The 21537-nt window shown below is 45.9% G+C and overlaps 1 protein-coding gene across 1 annotated transcript in view; it reads right to left on the bottom strand.

Moving 5' to 3' along the window:
• LOC128652759 (protocadherin-16) overlaps positions 1-21537 on the bottom strand; it is a 342864-nt gene that overhangs the window by 154553 nt on the left and 166774 nt on the right. The gene's annotated exons all lie outside the window — the stretch shown is intronic.

Below are 21537 nucleotides of genomic sequence, written 5' to 3'. Positions count from 1 at the left end.
TATTCACCTGCACACACTACTGCCACTCACATTCCCTAGACTAAGTGCGCACACTACTACATGCACTCACTATACGCCTGCACACACTACTGCCACTCACATTCCCTAGACTAAGTGCGCACACTACTACATGCACTCACTATACGCCTGCACACACTACTGCCACTCACATTCCCTAGACTAAGTGCGCACACTACTACATGCACTCACTATAGACCTGCGCACACTACTGCTACACACAATCCCTAGACTAAGTGCGCACACTACTACATGCACTCACTATACGCCTGCACACACTACTGCCACTCACATTCCCTAGACTAAGTGCGCACACTACTACATGCACTCACTATACGCCTGCACACACTACTGCCACTCACATTCCCTAGACTAAGTGCGCACACTACTACATGCACTCACTATACACCTGCACACACTACTGCCACACACATTCCCTATATGAAGTGCGCACACTACTACATGCACTCACTATACACCTGCACACACTACTGCCACTCACATTCCCTAGACTAAGTGCGCACACTACTACATGCACTCACTATAGACCTGCGCACACTACTGCCACTCACATTCCCTAGACTAAGTGCGCACACTACTACATGCACTCACTATACGCCTGCACACACTACTGCCACTCACATTCCCTAGACTAAGTGCGCACACTACTACATGCACTCACTATACGCCTGCACACACTACTGCCACTCACATTCCCTAGACTAAGTGCGCACACTACTACATGCACTCACTATAGACCTGCGCACACTACTGCTACACACATTCCCTAGATTAAGTGCGCACACTACTACATGCACTCACTATACACCTGCACACACTACTGCCACACACATTCCCTATATGAAGTGCGCACACTACTACATGCACTCACTATACGCCTGCACACACTACTGCACACACATTCCCTAGATTAAGTGCGCACACTACTACATGCACTCACTATACACCTGCACACACTACTGCCACACACATTCCCTAGATTAAGTGCACACACTACTACATGCACTCACTATACGCCTGCACACACTACTACACACACATTCCCTAGATTAAGTGCGCACACTACTACATGCACTCACTATACGCCTGCGCACACTACTGCTACACACATTCCCTAGATTAAGTGCACACACTACTACATGCACTCACTATACGCCTGCACACACTACTGCTACACACATTCCCTAGATTAAGTGCGCACACTACTACATGCACTCACTATACGCCTGCACATACTACTGCTACACACATTCCCTAGATTAAGTGCACACACTACTACATGCACTCACTATACGCCTGCACACACTACTGCTACACACATTCCCTAGATTAAGTGCGCACACTACTACATGCACTCACTATACGCCTGCACACACTACTGCACACACATTCCCTAGATTAAGTGCGCACACTACTACATGCACTCACTATACGCCTGCGCACACTACTGCCACACACATTCCCTAGATTAAGTGCACACACTACTACTACATGCACTCACTATACACCTGCACACACTACTGCAGACACATTCCCTTATTAAGTGTGCACACTACTACATGCACTCACTATTCACCTGCGCACACTACTGCTACACACATTCCCTAGATTAAGTGCGCACACTACTACATGCACTCACTATTCACCTGCGCACACTACTGCTACACACATTCCCTAGATTAAGTGCGCACACTACTACATGCACTCACTATAGACCTGCACACACTACTGCCACACACATTCCCTATATGAAGTGCGCACACTACTACATGCACTCGCTATACGCCTGCACACACTACTGCACACACATTCCCTAGATTAAGTGCGCACACTACTACATGCACTCACTATACACCTGCACACACTACTGCCACACACATTCCCTAGATTAAGTGCACACACTACTACATGCACTCACTATACGCCTGCGCACACTACTGCTACACACATTCCCTAGATTAAGTGCACACACTACTACATGCACTCACTATACGCCTGCACACACTACTGCTACACACATTCCCTAGATTAAGTGCGCACACTACTACATGCACTCACTATACGCCTGCACACACTACTGCACACACATTCCCTAGATTAAGTGCGCACACTACTACATGCACTCACTATACGCCTGCACACACTACTGCTACACACATTTCCTAGATTAAGTGCGCACACTACTACATGCACTCACTATACGCCTGCGCACACTACTGCCACACACATTCCCTAGATTAAGTGCACACACTACTACTACATGCACTCACTATACACCTGCACACACTACTGCACACACATTCCCTTATTAAGTGTGCACACTACTACATGCACTCACTATTCACCTGCGCACACTACTGCTACACACATTCCCTAGATTAAGTGCGCACACTACTACATGCACTCACTATACGCCTGCGCACACTACTGCCACACACATTCCCTAGATTAAGTGCACACACTACTACTACATGCACTCACTATACACCTGCACACACTACTGCACACACATTCCCTTATTAAGTGTGCACACTACTACATGCACTCACTATTCACCTGCGCACACTACTGCTACACACATTCCCTAGATTAAGTGCGCACACTACTACATGCACTCACTATACGCCTGCACACACTACTGCCACACACATTCCCTAGATTAAGTGTGCACACTACTACATGCACTCACTATACGCCTGCACACACTACTGCACACACATTTCCTAGATTAAGTGCACACACTACTACATGCACTCACTATACGCCTGCACACACTACTGCACACACATTTCCTAGATTAAGTGCACACACTACTACATGCACTCACTATACGCCTGCACACACTACTGCACTCACATTCCCTAGACTAAGTGCGCACACTACTACATGCACTCCTATACGCCTGCACACACTACTGCTACACACATTCCCTAGACTAAGTGCGCACACTACTACATGCACTCACTATACGCCTGCGCACACTACTGACACACACATTCCCTATATTAAGTGCGCACACTACTACATGCACTCACTATACGCCTGCGCACACTACTACATGCACTCACTATACGCCTGCGCACACTACTGACACACACATTCCCTATATTAAGTGCACACTACTACATGCACTCACTATACGCCTGCGCACACTACTGCCACATACATTCCCTATATTAAGTGCGCACACTACTACATGCACTCACTATACGCCTGCACACACTACTGACACATACATTCCCTATATTAAGTGCACACTACTACATGCACTCACTATACGCCTGCACACACTACTGACACATACATTCCCTATATTAAGTGCACACTACTACATGCACTCACTATACGCCTGCGCACACTACTGCACACACATTCCCTATATAAAGTGCGCACACTACTACATGCACTCACTATACGCCTGCGCACACTACTGACACATACATTGCCTATATTAAGTGCGCACACTACTACATGCACTCACTATACGCCTGCGCACACTACTGCACACACATTCCCTATATTAAGTGCGCACACTACTACATGCACTCACTATACGCCTGCGCACACTACTGCCACTCACATTCCCTATATTAAGTGCGCACACTACTACATGCACTCACTATACGCCTGCGCACACTACTGCCACACACATTCCCTAGATTAAGTGCACACACTACTACATGTACTCACTATACGCCTGCGCACACTACTGACACACACATTCCCTATATTAAGTGCGCACACTACTACATGCACTCACTATACGCCTGCGCACACTACTGCACACACATTCCCTTATTAAGTGCACACACTACTACATGCACTCACTATAGACCTGCGCACACTACTGCTACACACATTCCCTAGATTAAAGTGTGCACACTACTACATGCACTCACTATACGCCTGCGCACACTACTGCCACATACATTCCCTTATTAAGTGCGCACACTACTACATGCACTCACTATACGCCTGCACACACTACTGCCACACACATTCCCTATATTAAGTGTGCACACTACTACATGCACTCACTTTAGACCTGCGCACACTACTGCCACATACATTCCCTATATTAAGTGCGCACACTACTACATGCACTCACTATAGACCTGCGCACACTACTGACACACACATTCCCTATATTAAGTGTGCACACTACTACATGCACTCACTATACGCCTGCGCACACTACTGCCACATACATTCCCTAGACTAAGTGCGCACACTACTACATGCACTCACTATACGCCTGCGCACACTACTGCCACATACATTCCCTAGACTAAGTGCGCACACTACTACATGCACTCACTATACGCCTGCACACACTACTGCCACATACATTGCCTACATTAAGTACGCAAACTACTACATGCACTCACTATACGCCTGCACACACTACTGCCACATACATTCCCTATATTAAGTGCACACTACTACATGCACTCACTATACGCCTGCGCACACTACTGCACACACATTCCCTATATAAAGTGCGCACACTACTACATGCACTCACTATACGCCTGCGCACACTACCGACACATACATTGCCTATATTAAGTGCGCACACTACTACATGCACTCACTATACGCCTGCGCACACTACTGCACACACATTCCCTATATTAAGTGCGCACACTACTACATGCACTCACTATACGCCTGCGCACACTACTGCCACTCACATTCCCTATATTAAGTGCGCACACTACTACATGCACTCACTATACGCCTGCGCACACTACTGCCACACACATTCCCTAGATTAAGTGCACACACTACTACATGCACTCACTATACGCCTGCGCACACTACTGACACACACATTCCCTATATTAAGTGCGCACACTACTACATGCACTCACTATACGCCTGCGCACACTATGCACACACATTCCCTTATTAAGTGCACACACTACTACATGCACTCACTATAGACCTGCGCACACTACTGCTACACACATTCCCTAGATTAAAGTGTGCACACTACTACATGCACTCACTATACGCCTGCGCACACTACTGCCACATACATTCCCTTATTAAGTGCGCACACTACTACATGCACTCACTATACGCCTGCACACACTACTGCCACACACATTCCCTATATTAAGTGTGCACACTACTACATGCACTCACTTTAGACCTGCGCACACTACTGCCACATACATTCCCTATATTAAGTGCGCAAACTACTACATGCACTCACTATACGCCTGCGCACACTACTGCCACATACATTCCCTATATTAAGTGCGCACACTACTACATGCACTCACTATAGACCTGCGCACACTACTGACACACACATTCCCTATATTAAGTGTGCACACTACTACATGCACTCACTATACGCCTGCGCACACTACTGCCACATACATTCCCTAGACTAAGTGCGCACACTACTACATGCACTCACAATACGCCTGCGCACACTACTGCCACATACATTCCCTAGACTAAGTGCGCACACTACTACATGCACTCACTATACGCCTGCACACACTACTGCCACATACATTGCCTACATTAAGTACGCAAACTACTACATGCACTCACTATACGCCTGCGCACACTACTGCCACATACATTCCCTATATTAAGTGCACACACTACTACATGCACTCACTATACGCCTGCGCACACTACTGCCACATACATTGCCTACATTAAGTACGCAAACTACTACATGCACTTACTATACCCCTGCACACACTACTGCCACACACATTGCCTATATTAAGTGCGCACACTACTACATGCACTCACTATACCCCTGCACACACTACTGCCACATACATTCCCTATATTAAGTGCGCACACTACTACATGCACTCACTATAGACCTGCACACACTACTGCCACATACATTCCCTATATTAAGTGCGCACACTACTACATGCACTCACTATAGACCTGCACACACTACTGCCACATACATTCCCTATATTAAGTGCGCACACTACTACATGCACTCACTATACACTGTGCTCACACTACTGCCACATACATTCCCTATATTAAGTGCGCATACTACTACATGCACTCACTATAGACCTGCACACACTACTGCCACATACATTCCCTATATTAAGTGTGCACACTACTACATGCACTCACTATACGCCTGCGCACACTACTGCCACATACATTCCCTTATTAAGTGCGCACACTACTACATGCACTCACTATACGCCTGTGCACACTACTGCCACATACATTCCCTATATTAAGTGCGCACACTACTACATGCACTCACTATACGCCTGCGCATACTACTGACACATACATTCCCTATATTAAGTGTGCACACTACTACATGCACTCACTATACGCCTGCGCACACTACTGCCACATACATTCCCTATATTAAGTGTGCACACTACTACATGCACTCACTATACGCCTGCGCACACTACTGCCACATACATTCCCTATATTAAGTGTGCACACTACTACATGCACTCACTATACGCCTGCGCACACTACTGCCACATACATTCCCTATATTAAGTGTGCACACTACAACATGCACTCACTATACGCCTGCGCATACTACTGACACATACATTCCCTATATTAAGTGCGCACACTACTACATGCACTCACTATACGCCTGCGCACACTACTGCACACACATTCCCTATAATAAGTGCGCACACTACTACATGCACTCACTATAGACCTGCGCACACTACTACCACTCACATTCCCTAGACTAAGTGCGCACACTACTACATGCACTCACTATACGCCTGCGCACACTACTGCCACATACATTCCCTATATTAAGTGTGCACACTACTACATGCACTCACTATACGCCTGCGCACACTACTGCCACATACATTCCCTATATTAAGTGCGCACACTACTACATGCACTCACTATACGTCTGCACACACTACTGCCACACACATTCCCTATATTAAGTGCGCACACTACTACATGCACTCACTATACGCCTGCACACACTACTGCCACATACATTCCCTATATTAAGTGCGCACACTACTACATGCACTCACTATACGCCTGCGCACACTACTGCCAGATACATTCCCTATATTAAGTGCGCACACTACTACATGCACTCACTATACGCCTGCACACACTACTGCCACATACATTCCCTATATTAAGTGCGCACACTACTACATGCACTCACTATAGACCTGCACACACTACTGCCACATACATTCCCTATATTAAGTGCACACTACCACATGTACTCACTATACGCCTGCACACACTACTGCCACATACATTCCCTATATTAAGTGCGCACACTACTACATGCACTCACTATACGCCTGCGCACACTACTGCCACATACATTCCCTATATTAAGTGCGCACACTACTACATGCACTCACTATAGACCTGCGCACACTACTGCCACATACATTCCCTATATTAAGTGTGCACACTACTACATGCACTCACTATACGCCTGCGCACACTACTGACACACACATTCCCTAGACTAAGTGCGCACACTACAACATGCACTCACTATACGACTGCACACACTACTGCCACACACATTCCCTAGACTAAGTGCGCACACTACAATATGCACTCACTATACGCCTGCACACACTACTGCCACACAAATTCCCTAGATTAAGTGCGCACACTACTACATGCACTCACTATACGCCTGCACACACTACTGCACACACATTCCCTATATTAAGTGCGCACATTACTACATGCACTCACTATACGCCTGCGCACACTACTGCCACATACATTCCCTATATTAAGTGCGCACACTACTACATGCACTCACTATACGCCTGCACACACTACTACCACACACATTCCCTAGATTAAGTGCGCACACTACTACATGCACTCACTATACGCCTGCACACACTACTGCACACACATTCCCTATATTAAGTGCGCACACTACTACATGCACTCACTATACGCCTGCACACACTACTGCCACATACATTCCCTATATTAAGTGTGCACACTACTACATGCACTCACTATACGCCTGCGCACACTACTGCCACATACATTCCCTATATTAAGTGTGCACACTACTACATGCACTCACTATACGCCTGCGCACACTACTGCCACATAAATTCCCTATATTAAGTGCGCACACTACTACATGCACTCACTATAGACCTGCGCACACTACTGACACACACATTCCCTTATTAAGTGCGCACACTACTACATGCACTCACTATAGACCTGCACACACTACTGCCACATACATTCCCTATATTAAGTGCGCACACTACTACATGCACTCACTATACGCCTGTGCACACTCCTGCCACATACATTCCCTATATTAAGTGCGCACACTACTACATGCACTCACTATAGACCTGCGCACACTACTGCCACATACATTCCCTATATTAAGTGTGCACACTACTACATGCACTCACTATACGCCTGCGCACACTACTGACACACACATTCCCTAGACTAAGTGCGCACACTACTACATGCACTCACTATACGCCTGCACACACTACTGCCACACACATTCCCTAGATTAAGTGCGCACACTACTACATGCACTCACTATACTCCTGCACACACTACTGCACACACATTCCCTATATTAAGTGCGCACATTACTACATGCACTCACTATACGCCTGCGCACACTACTGCCACATACATTCCCTATATTAAGTGCGCACACTACTACATGCACTCACTATACGCCTGCACACACTACTGCCACACACATTCCCTAGATTAAGTGCGCACACTACTACATGCACTCACTATACGCCTGCGCACACTACTGCCACACACATTCCCTAGATTAAGTGCGCACACTACTACATGCACTCACTATACGCCTGCACACACTACTGCCACACACATTCCCTAGATTAAGTGCGCACACTACTACATGCACTCACTATACGCCTGCACACACTACTGCACACACATTCCCTATATTAAGTGCGCACACTACTACATGCACTCACTATACGCCTGCACACACTACTGCCACATACATTCCCTATATTAAGTGTGCACACTACTACATGCACTCACTATACGCCTGCGCATACTACTGACACATACATTCCCTAGACTAAGTGCGCACACTACTACATGCACTCACTATACGCCTGCGCACACTACTGCCACATACATTCCCTATATTAAGTGTGCACACTACTACATGCACTCACTATACGCCTGCGCACACTACTGCCACATACATTCCCTATATTAAGTGCGCACACTACTACATGCACTCACTATAGACCTGCGCACACTACTGACACACACATTCCCTTATTAAGTGCGCACACTACTACATGCACTCACTATAGACCTGCACACACTACTGCACACACATTCCCTAGATTAAGTGCGCACACTACTACATGCACTCACTATACACCTGCGCACACTACTGCACACACATTCCCTATATTAAGTGCGCACACTACTACATGCACTCACTATACGCCTGCGCACACTACTGCCACACACATTCCCTATATTAAGTGCGCACACTACTACATGCACTCACTATAGACCTGCTCACACTACTGCCACATACATTCCCTAGATTTAGTGCGCACACTACTACATGCACTCACTAAACGTTGTCGAACACTGGCACATGCACTCACTATATGTTGTGCACACACTACCACATGCACTCACTATACGACTGCGCACACTACTGCCACATACATTCCCTATATTAAGTGTGCACACTACTACATGCACTCACTATACGACTGCGCACACTACTGCCACATACATTCCCTATATTAAGTGCGCACACTACTACATGCACTCACTATACGCCTGCGCACACTACTGCCCCACACAATCACTATATTAAGTGCGCACACTACTACATGCACTCACTATACACTGTGCACACACTACTGCCACACGCACTCACTAAACGTTGTGCGAACACTGGCATATGCACTCACTATATGTCGTGCGCACACTACCACACGCACTCACTATATGTTGTACACACACTACCTCACACACTCACTATATGTTGTGCGCACACTAGCACACACACTCACTATATGTTGTGCACACACTACCACACACACTCACTATATGTTGTGCACACACTACCACACACACTCACTATATGTTGTACACACACTACCTCACACACTCACTATATGTTGTACACACACTACCTCACACACTCACTATATGTCGTGCGCACACTAGCACACACACTCACTATATGTCGTGCGCACACTAGCACACACACTCACTATATGTCGTGCGCACACTAGCACACACACTCACTATATGTTGTGCACACACTGCTACATACACTCACTATATGTTGTGCACACACTACCACACACACTCACTATATGTTGTGCACACACTGCTACATACACTCACTATATGTTGTGCACACACTGCTACATACACTCACTATATGTTGTGCACACACTACCACACACACTCACTATATGTTGTGCACACACTGCTACATACACTCACTATATGTTGTGCACACACTGCTACATACACTCACTATATGTTGTGCGCACACTACCACACGCACTCACTACATGTTGTGCACACACTGCTACATACACTCACTATATGTTGTGCACACACTACCACACACACTCACTATATGTAGTGCACACACTACCACACACACTCACTATATGTTGTGCACACACTACCACACACACTCACTATATGTTGTTCACACACTACCACACACACTCACTATATGTTGTGCACACACTGCTACATACACTCACTATATGTTGTGCACACACTGCTACATACACTCACTATATGTTGTGCACACACTACCACACACACTCACTATATGTTGTGCACACACTACCACACACACTCACTATATGTTGTGCACACACTACCACACACACTCACTATATGTTGTACACACACTACCTCACACACTCACTATATGTTGTACACACACTACCTCACACACTCACTATATGTCGTGCGCACACTAGCACACACACTCACTATATGTTGTGCACACACTACCACACACACTCACTATATGTTGTGCACACACTGCTACATACACTCACTATATGTTGTGCACACACTACCACACACACTCACTATATGTTGTGCACACACTACCACACACACTCACTATATGTCGTGCGCACACTAGCACACACACTCACTATATGTTGTGCACACACTACCACACACACTCACTATATGTTGTGCACACACTGCTACATACACTCACTATATGTTGTGCACACACTACCACACACACTCACTATATGTTGTACACACACTACCACACACACTCACTATATGTTGTGCACACACTGCTACATACACTCACTATATGTTGTGCACACACTGCTACATACACTCACTATATGTTGTGCACACACTGCTACATACACTCACTATATGTTGTGCACACACTACCACACACACTCACTATATGTTGTACACACACTACCACACACACTCACTATATGTTGTGCACACACTACCACACACACTCACTATATGTTGTGCACACACTGCTACATACACTCACTATATGTTGTGCACACACTGCTACATACACTCACTATATGTTGTGCACACACTGCTACATACACTCACTATATGTTGTGCACACACTACCACACACACTCACTATATGTTGTACACACACTACCACACACACTCACTATATGTTGTACACACACTACCTCACACACTCACTATATGTCGTGCGCACACTAGCACACACACTCACTATATGTTGTGCACACACTACCACACACACTCACTATATGTTGTGCACACACTGCTACATACACTCACTATATGTTGTGCACACACTACCACACACACTCACTATATGTTGTACACACACTACCACACACACTCACTATATGTTGTGCACACACTGCTACATACACTCACTATATGTTGTGCACACACTGCTACATACACTCACTATATGTTGTGCACACACTGCTACATACACTCACTATATGTTGTGCACACACTACCAGACACACTCACTATATGTTGTGCACACACTGCTACATACACTCACTATATGTTGTGTACACACTACCACACACACTCACTATATGTTGTGCACACACTACCACACACACTCACTATATGTTGTGCACACACTGCTACATACACTCACTATATGTTGTGCACACACTTCTACATACACTCACTATATGTTGTGCACACACTACCACACACACTCACTATATGTTGTGCACACACTACCACACACAATCACTATATGTTGTGCACACACTGCTACATACACTCACTATATGTTGTGCACACACTGCTACATACACTCACTATATGTTGTGCACACACTACCAGACACACTCACTATATGTTGTGCACACACTGATACATACACTCACTATATGTTGTGCACACACTACCACACACACTCACTATATGTTGTACACACACTACCACACACACTCACTATATGTTGTGCACACACTGCTACATACACTCACTATATGTTGTGCACACACTGCTACATACACTCAGTATATGTTGTGCACACACTGCTACATACACTCAGTATATGTTGTGCACACACTACCACACACACTCACTATATGTTGTGCACACACTACCAGACACACTCACTATATGTTGTGCACACACTACCACACACACTCACTATATGTCGTGCGCACACTACCACACACACTCACTATATGTTGTGCACACACTACCACACACACTCACTATATGTTGTGCACACACTGCTACATACACTCACTATATGTTGTGCACACACTGCTACATACACTCACTATATGTTGTGCACACACTACCACACACACTCACTATATGTTGTACACACACTGCCACACACACTCACTATATGTTGTGCACACACTACCACACACACTCACTATATGTTGTACACACACTGCCACACACACTCACTATATGTTGTACACACACTGCCACACACACTCACTATATGTTGTACACACACTACCACACACACTCACTATATGTTGTGAACACACTGCTACATACACTCACTATATGTTGTGCACACACTACTACATACACTCACTATATGTTGTGCACACACTACCACACACACTCACTATATGTTGTGCACACACTACCACACACACTCACTATATGTTGTGCAAACACTACCACACACACTCACTATATGTTGTACACACACTACCACACACACTCACTATATGTTGTGCACACACTACCACACACACTCACTTTATGTTGTGCACACACTGCTACATACACTCACTATATGTTGTGCACACACTACCACACACACTCACTATATGTTGTACACACACTACCACACACACTTACTATATGTTGTGCACACACTACCACACACACTCACTATATGTTGTGCACACACTACCACACACTCACTATATGTTGTGCACACACTACCACACACACTCACTATATGTTGTGCACATACTACCACACACACTCACTATATGTTATACACACACTACCACACACACTCACTATATGTTGTGCACACACTACCACACACACTCACTATATGTTATACACACACTACCACACGCACTCACTATATGTTGTGCAAACACTGCTACATACACTCACTATATGTTGTGCGCACACTACCACACGCACTCACTATATGTTGTGCACACACTGCCACATACACTCACTATATGTTGTGCAAACACTGCTACATACACTCACTATATGTTGTGCGCACACTACCACACGCACTCACTATATGTTGTGCACACACTGCCACATACACTCACTATACGTCGTGCACACACTCACTATATGTTGTGCACACACTGCCACATACACTCACTATACGTCGTGCACACACTCACTATATGTTGTGCACACACTGTCACATACATTCACTATACGTTGTGCACACACTCACTATATGTTGTGCACACACTGCCACATACACTCACTATACGTCGTGCACACACTCACTATATGTTGTGCACACACTGCCACATACACTCACTATACGTCATGCACACACTCACTATATGTTGTGCACACACTACCACACGCACTCACTATATGCTGTGCACACACAGCCACATACCTTCACTATACATTGTGCACACACTGCCACATACACTCACTATACATCGTGCGCACACTACTACACGCACTCACTATATTTTGTGCACACACTGCCACATAACTCACTATACGTCGTGCGCACACTACCACATGCACTCACTATATGTTGTGCACACACTGCCACATACACTCACTATACGTCGTGCGCACACTACCACACGCACTCACTATATTTTGTGCACACACTGCCACATAACTCACTATACGTCGTGCGCACACTACCACATGCACTCACTATATGTTGTGCACACACTGCCACATACACTCCCTATACGTCCTGCACACACTACCACATGCACTCAATATGCACTCACTATATGTTGTGCACACACTACCACATGCATTCACTATATGTCGTGCGCACACTACCACACGCACTCACTATATTTTGTGCACACACTGCCACATAACTCACTATACGTCGTGCGCACACTACCACATGCACTCACTATATGTTGTGCACACACTGCCACATACACTCCCTATACGTCCTGCACACACTACCACATGCACTCAATATGCACTCACTATATGTTGTGCACACACTACCACATGCATTCACTATATGTCGTGCGCACACTACCACACGCACTCACTATATTTTGTGCACACACTGCCACATAACTCACTATACGTCGTGCGCACACTACCACATGCATTCACTATATGTTGTGCGCACACTACCACACGCACTCACTATATGTTGTGCACACACTGCCACATACACTCCCTATACGTCGTGCGCACACTACCACATGCACTCACTATATGTTGTGCATACACTGCCACATACACTCACTATACGTCGTGCGCACTCTACCACACACACTCACTAAACCTTGTGCACACACCGCCACATGCACTCCCTATACTTCGTGTGCACACTACTACATGCACTCACTATACGTTGTGCGCACACTAACACACGCACTCACTATATGTTGTGCACACACTACCACATGCACTCACGATACGCCTGCGCACACTACTACATGCACTCACTATATGTTGTGCGCACACTACTACATGCACTCACTATACGCCTGCGCACACTACTGCCACATACATTCCCTATATTAAGTGCACACTACTACATGCACTCACTATATGCCTGCGCACACTACTGACACACACATTCCCTAGATTAAGTGCACACACTACTACATGCACTCACTATAGACCTGCGCACACTACTGCCACATACATTCCCTATATAAAGTGCGCACACTACTACATGCACTCACTATACACTGTGCACACACTACTGCCACACGCACTCACTATACGTCGTGCGCACACTACCACACGCACTCACTATATATTGTGCAAACTATGCCACATTCACTCACTACTACATGAACTCACTATACACCTGCGCACACTACTGCCACATACATTCCCTATATTAAGTGCGCACACAACTACATACACTCACTATACACTGTGCACACACTACTGCCACATACATTCCCTATATTAAGTGCCCACACAACTACATACACTCACTATACTCCATGCGTATGCTGTGTGTATACTTCCACACGCACAAACTAAACCTTGTGCTCACACTTCCACACGCACTCACTAAACCTTGTGCCAACACTACCACACACTCTCACTATATGTTGTGCCCACACTGCTACATACACTCACTATATGTTGTGCACACACTACCACACACACTCATTATATGTTGTGCACACACTGCCACATACATGCACTATACGTCGTGCACACACTCACTATATGTTGTGCACACACTGCCACATACACTCACTATACGTGGTGCGCACACTACCACACACACTCACTATATGTTGTGCACACATTGCCACATACACTCACTATACGTCGTGCCCACCCTACAACACACACTCACTATATGTTGTGCACACACTACCACACACACTCACTATATGTTGTGCACACACTACCACACGCACTCACTATATGTTGTGCACACACTACCACACGCACTCACTATATGTTGTGCGCACACAGCCACATACCCTCACTATACATTGTGCACACACTGCCACATACACTCACTATACGTCTTGCACACACTACCACACACACTCACTATACATTGTGCGCACACTACCACACGCACTCACTATATGTTGTGCACACACTGCCACATGCACTCACTATACGTCCTGCACACACTACCACATGCACTCAATATGCACTCACTATATGTTGTGCACACACTGCTACATACACTCACTATATGTTGTGCGCACACTACCACACGCACTCACTATATGTTGTGCACACACTGCCACATGCACTCACTATACGTCCTGCACACACTACCACATGCACTCAATATGCACTCACTATATGTTGTGCACACACTACCACACACACTCACTATATGTTGTGCACACAGTGCCACATGCACTCACTATATGTCGTTCACACACTACCACACGCACTCACTATATGTTGTGCGCACACTACCACACACCCTCACTATATGTTGTGCGCACACTACCACACACACTAACTATATGTTGTGAGCACACTACTACCACATGCACTCACTATACGCTGTGCGCATACTACCACACGCACTCACTATATGTTGTGCGCACACTACCACACACCCTCACTATATGTTGTGCGCACACTACCACACACACTAACTATATGTTGTGAGCACACTACTACCACATGCACTCACTATACGCTGTGCGCATACTACCACATGCACTCACTACTATCGTGCACACATTCCTACACACACTCTGTATATGCCGTTTGCACACTGACACAGTTTGCACACTGCCACACGCACCCATTATATGCCATGTGCACACTGCCACATGCACTCACTATATGCCGTGAGCACACTACTGCCACATAAGTCACTGTACACTGTGTACACATTCCCACATACTCAATGTACACTGTGCACACACTGCCATATACACTCACTGTGCACACACTGCCATATACACATAATGTACACTGTGCACACACTGCCATATACACTCACTGTGCACACACTGCCATATACACATAATGTATACTGTGCACACACTGCCATATACACATAATGTATACTGTGCACACACTGCCATATACACTCACTGTGCACACACTGCCATATACACTCACTGTACACTGTGCACACACTGCCATATACACTCACTGTGCACACACTGCCATATACACTCACTGTGCACACACTGCCATATACACATAATGTATACTGTGCACACACTGCCATATACACTCACTGTGCACACAATGCCATATACACATAATGTACACTGTGCACACACTGCCATATACACTCACTGTGCACACACTGCCATATACACTCACTGTACACTGTGCACACACTGCCATATACACTCACTGTGCACACACTGCCATATACACTCACTGTGCACACACTGCCATATACACATAATGTATACTGTGCACACACTGCCATATACACTCACTGTGCACACAATGCCATATACACTCACTGTGCACACACTGCCATATACACATAATGTATACTGTGCACACACTGCCATATACGCTCACTGTACACTGTGCACACACTGCCATATACGCTCACTGTACACTGTGCACACACTGCCATATACGCTCACTGTACACTGTGCACACAATGCCATATACACTCACTGTGCACACACTGCCATATACGCTCACTGTGCACACACTGCCATATACACTCACTGTGCACACACTGCCATATACACTCACTGTGCACACACTGCCATATACGCTCACTGTGCACACACTGCCATATACACTCACTGTGCACACACTGCCATATACGCTCACTGTACACTGTGCACACACTGCCATATACGCTCACTGTGCACACACTGCCATATACACATAATGTATACTGTGCACACACTGCCATATACACTAACTGTGCACACACTGCCATATACACTCACTGTGCACACACTGCCATATACACATAATGTATACTGTGCACACACTGCCATATACGCTCACTGTACACTGTGCACACACTGCCATATACACATAATGTACACTGTGCACACACTGCCATATACGCTCACTGTACACTGTGCACACACTGCCATATACGCTCACTGTACACTGTGCACACACTGCCATATACGCTCACTGTGCACACACTGCCATATACACTCACTGTGCACACACTGCCATATACGCTCACTGTACACTGTGCACACACTGCCATATACACATAATGTACACTGTGCACACACTGCCCTATACGCTCACTGTACACACACTGCCATATACACATAATGTACACTGTGCACACACTGCCATATACGCTCACTGTGCACACACTGCCATATACACATAATGTACACTGTGCACACACTGCCATATACGCTCACTGTACACTGTGCACACACTGCCATATACACATAATGTACACTGTGCACACACTGCCATATACGCTCACTGTACACACACTGCCATATACACATAATGTACACTGTGCACACACTGCCATATACACTCACTGTGCACACACTGCCATATACGCTCACTGTACACTGTGCACACACTGCGATATATACGCTCACTGTACACTGTGCACACACTGCCATATACACATAATGTACACTGTGCACACACTGCCATATACGCTCACTGTGCACACACTGCCATATACACATAATGTATACTGTGCACACACTGCCATATACACTCACTGTGCACACACTGCCATATACACTCACTGTGCACACACTGCCATATACACTCACTGTACACTGTGCACACACTGCCATATACACTCACTGTACACTGTGCACACACTGCCATATACACTCACTGTGCACACACTGCCATATACACTCACTGTACACTGTGCACACACTGCCATATACACTCACTGTGCACACACTGCCATATACACATAATGTATACTGTGCACACACTGCCATATACACTCACTGTACACTGTGCACACACTGCCATATACACTCACTGTACACTGTGCACACACTGCCATATACGCTCACTGTACACTGTGCACGCAGTGCCATATACACTCACTGTGCACACACTGCCATATACACTCACTGTACACTGTGCACACACTGCCATATACACATAATGTACACTGTGCACACACTGCCATATACATTCACTGTACACTGTGCACACACTGCCATATACGCTCACTGTGCACTGTGCACACACTGCCATATACACATAATGTACACTGTGCACACACTGCCATATACATTCACTGTACACTGTGCACACACTGCCATATACGCTCACTGTGCACTGTGCACACACTGCCATATACATTCACTGTACACTGTGCACACACTGCCATATACGCTCACTGTGCACTGTGCACACACTGCCATATACACATAATGTACACTGTGCACACACTGCCATATACGCTCACTGTGCACACACTGCCATATACACTCACTGTGCACTGGGCACACACTGCCATATACACTCACTGTGCACTGTGCACACAATGCCATATACGCTCACTGTGCACACACTGCCATATACACATAATGTATACTGTGCACACACTGCCATATACACTCACTGTGCACTGTGCACACACTGCCATATACACTCACTGTGCACACAATGCCATATACACTCACTGTGCACTGTGCACACACTGCCATATACACATAATGTATACTGTGCACACACTGCCATATACGCTCACTGTACACTGTGCACACAATGCCATATACACTCACTGTGCACACACTGCCATATACACTCACTGTACACTGTGCACACACTGCCATATACACTCACTGTACACTGTGCACACAATTCCATATACACTCACTGTACACTGTGCACACACTGCCATATACACATAATGTATACTGTGCACACACTGCCATATACGCTCACTGTACACTGTGCACACAATGCCATATACACTCACTGTGCACACACTGCCATATACACTCACTGTGCACTGTGCACACAATTGCCATATACGCTCACTGTGCACACACTGCCATATACACATAATGTATACTGTGCACACACTGCCATATACGCTCACTGTACACTGTGCACACACTGCCATATACACTCACTGTGCACACACTGCCATATACACTCACTGTGCACTGTGCACACACTGCCATATACACTCACTGTGCACTGTGCACACACTGCCATATACACATAATGTACACTGTGCACACACTGCCATATACGCTCACTGTGCACACACTGCCATATACACTCACTGTGCACTGTGCACACACTGCCATATACACATAATGTATACTGTGCACACAATGCCATATACACTCACTGTGCACACACTGCCATATACACATAATGTATACTGTGCACACAATGCCATATACACTCACTGTGCACTGTGCACACACTGCCATATACACATAATGTATACTGTGCACACAATGCCATATACGCTCACTGTACACTGTGCACACACTGCCATATACGCTCACTGTACACTGTGCACACACTGCCATATACACTCACTGTGCACACACTGCCATATACACTCACTGTACACTGTGCACACACTGCCATATACACATAATGTATACTGTGCACACAATGCCATATACGCTCACTGTGCACACACTGCCATATACACTCACTGTACACTGTGCACACAATGCCATATACGCTCACTGTGCACACACTGCCATATACACTCACTGTGCACTGTGCACACACTGCCATATACACTCACTGTGCACACACTGCCATATACACTCACTGTGCACACACTGCCATATACACATAATGTATACTGTTCACACACTGCCATATACACTCACTGTGCACACACTGCCATATACACATAATGTACACTGTGCACACACTGCCATATACACTCACTGTACACTGTGCACACACTGCCATATACACTCACTGTGCACTGTGCACACACTGCCATATACATTCACTGTACACTGTGCACACACTGCCATATACACATAATGTATACTGTGCACACACTGCCATATACACTCACTGTGCACACACTGCCATATACACTCACTGTACACTGTGCACACACTGCCATATACGCTCACTGTACACTGTGCACACACTGCCATATACACTCACTGTACACTGTGCACACACTGCCATATACACATAATGTACACTGTGCACACACTGCCATATACACTCACTGTACACTGTGCACACACTGCCATATACACTCACTGTGCACACACTGCCATATACACATAATGTACACTGTGCACACACTGCCATATACACTCACTGTGCACACACTGCCATATACACTCACTGTGCACACACTGCCATATACACATAATGTACACTGTGCACACACTGCCATAT

Source organism: Bombina bombina, chromosome 3, assembly GCF_027579735.1.
Source record: "Bombina bombina isolate aBomBom1 chromosome 3, aBomBom1.pri, whole genome shotgun sequence".
Lineage (NCBI taxonomy): Eukaryota > Metazoa > Chordata > Amphibia > Anura > Bombinatoridae > Bombina > Bombina bombina.
The sequence above is the reverse complement of the archived record's forward strand: the minus strand, read 5'-3'. Positions and strand labels throughout refer to the sequence as shown.